This window comes from Mustela nivalis (assembly GCF_964662115.1).
Source record: "Mustela nivalis genome assembly, chromosome: 12".
NCBI lineage: Eukaryota > Metazoa > Chordata > Mammalia > Carnivora > Mustelidae > Mustela > Mustela nivalis.
Window position 1 is genome coordinate 85597027 of NC_139031.1, and position 8565 is coordinate 85605591.

Genomic DNA, 8565 nt, shown 5'->3' on the forward strand with positions numbered 1-8565 from the left:
TATCATCATAGATTAGTTTTTGCCTTTTCTGAGTTTCTATAAATGCAATCACACAGAACATGCTCTTTTGTGTGTAGCTTTTTTTTTTTTTTTTTTTTAAGATTTAATTATTTCTCTTGGTCGGGGGAGGAGCAGAGGGAGACAGAGAATCTCAAGCAGATGCCCCATTGAGCTCAGAGCCGGACTCAGGGCTCGATAACACAACCCTGAGATCATGACCGGGCCAAAACCAAGAGTTGAAGCTTACCCGACTGAGCCACTGAGGTCCTCCTATGTCTGCTGCTTTTGCTGGGCATCATGTCTGTGAGAATCACCCACATGACACTGTAGATTAGTCATTCAGTTCTCTCCACCGTGTGTCCTCTTTCATGGCAGGACCATGCCTTGGTTTATTTATCCATTCTGCACTTGGGTGGCAGCTTCTGCTATTTTACTCTTATAAATCCCATCGTTATGAACTTTCTTGTGCACATTTTTCACAGCTCATAAACCCCTGTTCCTTCTGAGCATATTCCTAGAAGTGGAATTGTCAGAGCTGTTGCTGGAACTGGCCCAGAATCCCAAAGTGGGTGGCTCTGATGTACGCTTCCCTCAGCAATGACTGAGAGTTCTGATGGCTGTACTTCCCTTGCCCACACTTGGTGTTATCAGTCCTTTTCATCTTAGCCATCCTGGTTAAAAGTTCTCTTGAAATGAAATCACTCTTTCTCAAAGCTGAAGCAATGCTCACCGTCCCACCTCCCTGCCCTGTTCCTCCCCTACCTCCTGCCATTGGAGGGAACCACAGGACCCAAAGTGGAGACACAATGGGAAGCTCAAACCAACCATACAACTGGGACTTTCCCCAGTGGGCATGAACCATAGCAGGATGGAACAGAAAGTGGAACTTTCCAGGATGTGCCTAGTGGAGGCTGAGCAGGTCTTGACATAACTCTATGTCCTGCTGCCCCCCCCCGCTGCTATGCTCCTAGTCCAATAACCACAAGAAAGGCCCAGGCGAGAGTCTACTAGAGCAACACACACCCTTCTCAGCTGGGGAGCCAGATGCGACCTCCCCAGGCCCACAATCCCGCAAATGCAGAACCTCGAGGGAGCAGCTGTACATCTACTGTGTGCTTGCGCATCAGTGTGACTTCCCAAGAGAGAGAAACATTTTTAAAAATGCCCTGTCCTGGCCTAGAGCAGGCGTGATTTATTAATAAGGGTTGGTTGCCAGGGAACTCCCCTGAATAGATTTAAATTTCGCAAAAGGAGGCAGAGCTGTTCATTTGCGGAGGTTAAAGTGGGTGAAGAGGCTGATTACCCATTTAAGACTCCACAAGTCTGGGGAGCTCTGAGCAGAATGCCTTCCTCAGAAGCTCTCAGCCTCAATGCAAGTAAAATGAGGCTCAGAGAAGGCTGAAGGGGGATCTCGTAACTGTTTACGAGCCCATTAAGGATGATTAAAAGGAGAGCAGTGAGCAGCTGTTGCCCCCTTCTCCAGAGATGACAGGGCAAGCGGGAGCTGGGCTTCTCGGCCAAGAAAGATTTAAGTCAGGCACAGGGAGGGACTTCCTGAGGGCTGGGGTCTGCTGGAAGAGCTCGGAGTCTTCCCTGGTGTCGGGTAGGAAGAGCCACTTACCCTCTAAGCCCCAAGAGGAGAGCCTGGAGGAAGCCAAGGTACGGGGTTAAGAGCAGCACCAGGAGAGGCTTTCTTTGGCTAAGAGAAAATCTGCTTTTTCCTTTGTACTTTTGGCTCCTTGGTGAGGGGAAATCAGAAGTCTGAGGTCCAAGGCAGAGGTCATTTGTTTTCTAACATTCACCAGGTTTGGGGCCTGGGGGCAGGAGGCGGCGTTATCTGAGTAAAATCAAGCCAGGGAGTGCTATGGATCTTGTGAAAAAATTTCTCATATTTCCCTTTCAAGGCCTTAAACACATACAGACTTCTGTAACTGACGTCCGGTCACCTGCTTCTGAGTCATGAAACTGGGGCAAAGGTGTTCAGGGATGAGACCACAGGGGGACCCGTCCTCGCTGAGGGATCTGAAACCACGTGCTGAATCCTGGAGTTCAAGCTTTCCTTCGCGCTCTGTGGGAAGCAGGGCGTTTCGAGCACGTGTGGTTCCGGAACAGAAACCGCACATGGACGCTTTCACGCCTCGGAGCGCCCTCTTCCGCATCTATGCTTCTATTTTTGCCTTTTTGTTCTTTTTTTTTTTTTTTTTTTTTTAATGAAATGTGCTGTGTGATGGCTGAGGCAGTCAAGGCGACGAATCTAGTGACTACTGAAAACAATAGCTACTCAAACTTGCTGTTTCACGTTGCAAACTTAATGTGCGTGTTTATAACTCCCATTCACTCAATAAGTATTTCTGGATCTACTGTGTGCATCTACTGTGTGCCACGTATTGATTCCTGAGTAGACACAGCTGCCTCCAAGTCCCTGCCCTTGAGGAGCTTCTGTTCCGTCTGTTACAGTTGACCTTAGCCTGCTGATAAGCCCTCCCCGAAGATTCTACTCTCTGTACCATCCTGGCCTATTCATTTATTGGTTCCTTGAGAGAGCTAATTGTGTGTGTGTGTGTGTGTTTAAGATTTATTTATTTATTTGAGAGAGTGGGGGGCAGAGGGAGAGAGAGAATTCCAAAGCAGACTCTCCACTGAGTGCTGATCCTGACTTGGGGCACGATCTCACAACCCTAAGATCATGACCTGAGCTGAAGCCAAGAGTCAGGACGCTTAATCTACTGAGCCACCCAGGCGCCCCCTCCCTGGAATGTTCTGTCTGAAAGATAAATTAACCCAAATCTTTCTGGAAGAACAGATAACTCAGAATTACTCAAATATTTTTGTAGAAGACTTCATGGGAAGCCCGTCTCAGAAAATAATTAAGATGCCCGAAGAGGGGGTCCTGGGCTTGGGCTGTCAGGCCGGCATCCGTCTCCAAACAGCAGTGCTGAGCAGGACCCCGGGGCCCGTGAGACATGTGATCGGGAGATGTGTGATCAGGGAAAAGGTCAAACATAGCAGGGGAGGGAGGATGGAGAGAAGCTCAGACCACCTGTTTTGGGGGTAAGAGGCAGCTCCTGCTCTAAAAGGGAATAATCCAACTGAGAAGATAGCCAGCTCATTAAAAAGGTGATCAGCTCCCACACAGGCCCTTTGTGGGGGATAAACGAGCTTCACAGGTAGTGGGTGCTGGAGAAAGCAGGTGTGGGCCCCAGCAGTCTCTGAGTCTAATGCGGGATTCGGAACCTTCGAGTCCTTAAAGGTGGAGATGAGTTCAAACTGCAAGAGAAGAGAAATTTTGAGCAAAGGTGAAAGCACGCAGAATCCCAGCCTTGGACCCATTTTCAGCCGATGCTTGTCCTGCGTCACCTGACTGAGGAACACAGCCCCAGACAGAGCCTCCTGGATATGCAGAGAGCATTCAACAAACATCGGGAGACTCGGACTGCATCCTACGAGCTTGCGGTGGGTTTGCGCCCGGGTCCTGCAGCAGAACCACGGCACGTCTCACTAGATCTGGACAAACATTATGATAATCGGTGGCAAACAGTCACCGTGTGCCTATGAGGCTCCAGACGCTATTTTAGGCTCTGGGGTCTGAGCAGTAAATAAAACAACATTCTTACCATTTATATCCTAGGGAAGGACGAGAGACTGAGTAGACCGAGGAACAACGGTGGTCGGACCATAGATAAAAACAGCACTCTGACCCACAGCCCCCAGGAAACCATGCCCCGATCTACACCGAGCGGACGGGACGCCAGCCTTCTGTAAGTCAGGCTCCAGGAAAGCCAGATTGCTACCTCCAGAAACACTCCAGGAAGGCAAGCAGTAACTTCTCTAACAATCCGCCCAGAAGGTCCGGGGCTTGACAGTTACTGACAGCTAACTTTATGTCCACTTTCAGCTGAGCACCAACCACAGAGAGCCACATATCCACTCCTCACCAGTCACAGAAGCTACACCAGTGAGCCCACCTCCAGCCTCCCCAAGCCCACAGCCCCTAGGCAGACCATGCCTGAAGCCTTCCCTTTGTTCCTGCTCCTCAGCTTCCCTTTGAGTGTCTGCAAGAATTCAAGTGGTGTGTATGTGGGAGGTGCTCAACAGTTAAGCATCTGCCTTCAGCTCAGGTCATGATCCCAGGGTCCTGGGATCAAGTCCTGCATCAGGCTCCCTGATCAATAGGGACCCTGCGTCTCCCTCTCCCCCTGCCCGTGATTGTTATGTTCCCTCTCTCGCCGTCTAAGTAGTATCCTTTGCTTTTCTCATATGGTTGGTCTTGGCTTATCGCCACAGGAATGACAGACAAATGGATTATACATATTACATCTGTATCTGTATATATATTTAATCCACCCACAGATGCGTGACAGGTTAAGGGTGGTAAATGCCACTGAGAAAAGTGAATGGGGTCAGGGTTGTGGAGGGTGGGGACGCCCACGTTAATGAGGGTGCTCAGGGAATGGCCCCATGGTGAGCTGAGAAGCAATTGCTGGAAGTGGGAAGAGCCTCCGGGCTGGGAATACAAAGGCAGGGGCTGCGAGGCTCAGTGGGGAGAGCAGGGTGAGGAGCATAAGGACTGGAGGTGATGGCAGACGGGTTTTGTGGGGGAGGGAGCACGTCTCTGTGGGGACAGGCTGCGAATGTGTGTCTGTGGGGCATGTATGATGAGGAGTCAGGAGATAATGTGATCATCATGTAGGGCTTTTGGGATCCTGATAAGGACTTTGGCTTTTACTCCAAGTATGATGGGAGCCATTGCAGTGTTTTGATGGGTGATATCATTTATATTTTAATAAACATCTTTCTGGGGGCGCCTGGGGGGCATGGTTGGTTAAGCAGCCGACTCTTGGTTTTGGCTCAGGTGGTGATCTCTGGGTCATGGGACTGAACTCCGCAGTGGATCTGGGTGGGATCTGCTTGTCCCTCTCCCCTCCACCCTGCTTAAAAAAAAAAAAAAAAAAAAAAAAGCATCTCTCTGCTGACTCGAGAATAGACTGGGGGGCAGGGAACAGGGCTGGAAGTAGAGCCCAATAAAGCAGCTCCCAGATGAATCCAGATATGAATGTTAGTGGCTTGGTCCAAGGTGGCAGAGGTGGGGGATGGTGGGTATAAGGAGACTTTTTGAGTATTTCAGAGAAGAAGGAAGTCTGGAATTCTCTCAAGCCCTATTCCATATTAGAAAAAGGTGCCCCCTGGGGCACCTGGGTGGCTCAGTGGGTTAAACCTCTGCCTTCTGCTCAGGTCATGTTCTCAGGGTCCTGGGATCAAGCCCCACATCGGGCTCTCTGCTCAGTGGGGAGTCTGCTTCCCCCTCTTTCTCTCTGCCTGCCTCTCTACCTACGTGCGATCTCTCTGTCAAATAAATAAATAAATAAAATCTTTAAAAAAGAGAGAGAGATGGAAAAAAAAAAAAGACGCGCCAGCAGTGTTGGGCACTCGGTCAGTGGAAGCTACCGGCTGTTTCAGAGAACATGGGACAGTTCCTCCCAAATGCAACTGCTCCCATGCCTGGTCTGTGACATCTGTTGCTCTCGGGGGCTGGTGGTCACGTGTGTGTTGGGGAAGTAAAGATAACCCCTCGGCGTTTCTGCTGCATTGAACTTCCTGTCAATGTCTCAAACAGGCTTTGAGGAAACAGAGGAAACATGCATCGATTGTCTAGGTCTGGAGTCTGTGCCCAGCCCTGGGAAAGGTTATAGGCACTTCATTTGACCCAAGAACTGCATTAGATTTGCTCTCAGTCTAAAAAGTACAGTAGTTCCCCCTCATCCATGGGGAGGGGGGTACATTCTAAGACCCCCGAAACCTGAAATCCCTGAAAATGGCAGATAGTACCAAACGTTATATGTACTATTATTTTTTCCTATATGTACCTAAAGTTTATGATAAATCTTCGTTTATAAAGTAGGCATTGTCAGAGATTACTAACAATAACTCATAATAAAATGGGACAATTTTATCAATATACACCTCACTAAAAATTATGGGAATGTGGTCTCTATCTCTTAAAATTTCATATTGTCCTGTACTCACTCTTCTTGTGATGATGGGAGATGAGGAGATGAACAGCTTGAGCTTGGTGACACGGAGGTACCATCGACCTCTGACCCCATGCCAGAAGGAGGATCATTGCTTCTAGAACATGGTCAGTCGACCGCACTTAATGAAAATCTTTGAAAGCGAAATCACAGATCAGGGTTGACCACTGTCCAGCTCTGATTAAATACCTTTCACCAGGAGGCCTGAGTTGTAGGAAAAAAATTGTTTCCTGGGACTCTCCCAAAAGTCCAAGCTTTTAGAGGGAGGTGTCCAAGAAAACGGAACCCTTATGATCAGATTTGGAGAGACAGTCGCAACTTAAAATGGTATGTCCCACTGTCCCCGTGAGCACAAACCGTAATTATCAGTCCTGATCTGGGGCTTGGAAAACACGGTCCTTGTAAATCTTAGGACCAAGGCAAAGCACACTCAGGAGCCCTGCTTTCTTCCTCTGTGTTTCCCGCTGGGTGGGGCTGGCGCAGTGCCTGGAGGCCCGCATCCTGCTGCCCACACGCTGAGCCTCAGCATCCCCGCGGCTCTTTGATTTCTGCAGCTTTGGCTTTGAGAAAATGGGGAGGAAGCCCCAGCCTCTTCCGAGCCAGGAACCATGGAGGGAGGGAAGCTGGTTAATCTGATGTATAGGCAAGGCTCCCCGCCCCTCCCCACACTGCCCCTCTCCTTTCTCCATCCCCGGTAAGAGCATTCTCCAGCTGGTAGGCAAAACCGCCTTTTTTTTTTTCTTTTTTTTTTTTTTTGGTAACAATTTTATTATTCATAATGTGATTTAATTCACATACCATAAAATTCAGTGGGTTTTTAGGATATGTGCAAAGTAGTATGGCCACCACCATTACCTAATTCTGAAATATTTTCATCTCCCTCCAAATAAACCCAGATCCCATAAATGGTCATTCCCCATCCCCAGGCCCTGGCACCATCTGTCTCTATGGATTTGCCTATTCTGGACATTTCACAGAAATAGAATCATAGAGTATGTGTCCTTTTGTGACTTGGCTTATTTCATTTAGCATAATGTTATCAAGATCTATTTCTGGTGCAGCAGATACTAGTACTTCCTTCCCTTCTCTGGCTGAGCGATGGTCTCCTGGACGAGCACACCGTATTATGTTTATCCATTCATCAGTTGCTCAATATTTGGGTTGTTTGCACCTCTTGGCTATTAGGAATGATGTTGCAATGAACACTCACGTACACATTCTTTGCAGACCTATGTTCTAATTCCTCTTGGACCGTCTCTAAGAGGGGAATTGCTGGGTCATGTGGTAATTCTAGATCATTCTGAGAAACTGCCAGATTTTTCCAAAGTGGCTGTACCATTTTGCCTTCTCACCAGCAAGGCATGAGGGTTTCCCAAATTTTTAAAAGAAAGGGAGGCACCCCCAGTCTAGGTTGTGGTGTGGGGAGTTCAGCCCTTCCCAGATCCTGGCCACTGTGGCAGGAGGAGTCCAGGGTTGGTCTGGAGTGCAGGTGGACCTCCCCGAGTTTCTCCATGGCTAGGTCTCTACCAACCTCAGGATGGTGACTGTGTGTCTGGGATGTGCTGGGCACACTGTCTTGTGTGACCTCATCCTCTCAGCACTCCTGTGCGATGGTCCCGTCACCTGCATTTCATGGTTGAGAAAGCTGAGGGCTGGAGAGATAAGGGGACCTACCCAAAGGTCACAGGGCCAGGACAGGAACCTAGGGGTGCCTACTCTGAGCCTCAGCAGGAAGGGCTCTGCAATGGCCCTTGATCTGCATTCTGGTGGGGACAGGTGTCGGACTACTGAACACTCAAGTGGCCTCTGATAGAATCACTCTCCTCCCTCAACGTCCAAGGCTTCTGTCGGCTGCAGAAATCAAGCTTTCACAGGAACAGCATCAATACCAGCTTCTGGACCACCAGATACGCCCCGAGAGTGTCTGTCCTTTCCCGTCTGGCTTGGATTGGGATCTGAAATGATCTCCCAGAGTCCTGCCAAGCTCAAAGCGCTGGGCTTTGGGCGGCATAAAAAGCAGTCTATTCTTTCCCCCGTTCTGTACACACCCCCTACCTGTCTGCTGCTCAAAAAAAGCAGGCTAGTCTTGGCCATGAGTATCCAAGTGCCTCCAAAGACGGTAAATTAAGATCTGGGTCACTGGGAATCAGTCCCCTCTTCTAGAGGCAGATGGACGTGGCTGCAGTTACTAGTCCCGACCAGCAGGGGCTCTAGTTACCACTTAGCTGCTTCTACCGAGTAGTCCAGAACCGCCTCGGTAAAAGACAGAGGACTCTGCCTGCTTTCCACCTTTCCCCAAGCTCTCCAGGGTGTGAGGCCTCGAGGCCTGCAGGGCAGCCGCAGGGCACCCACAGTCAGGATTCTGCCGCGTGGTCACCCACAAAAACCCACAGTAGCTGTGTGGTAGCTGGAAACCAGGGAGCGGTGTGCTGAACCTTCGGGAGGAAGGAGTGCGGGTCGGCTCCGCCCACAAGTGGCCTTTTCCCAGAAGGCCCCAGGACAGCTCGCAGGTCCATTTGCCAAGCAAGCTACTGCT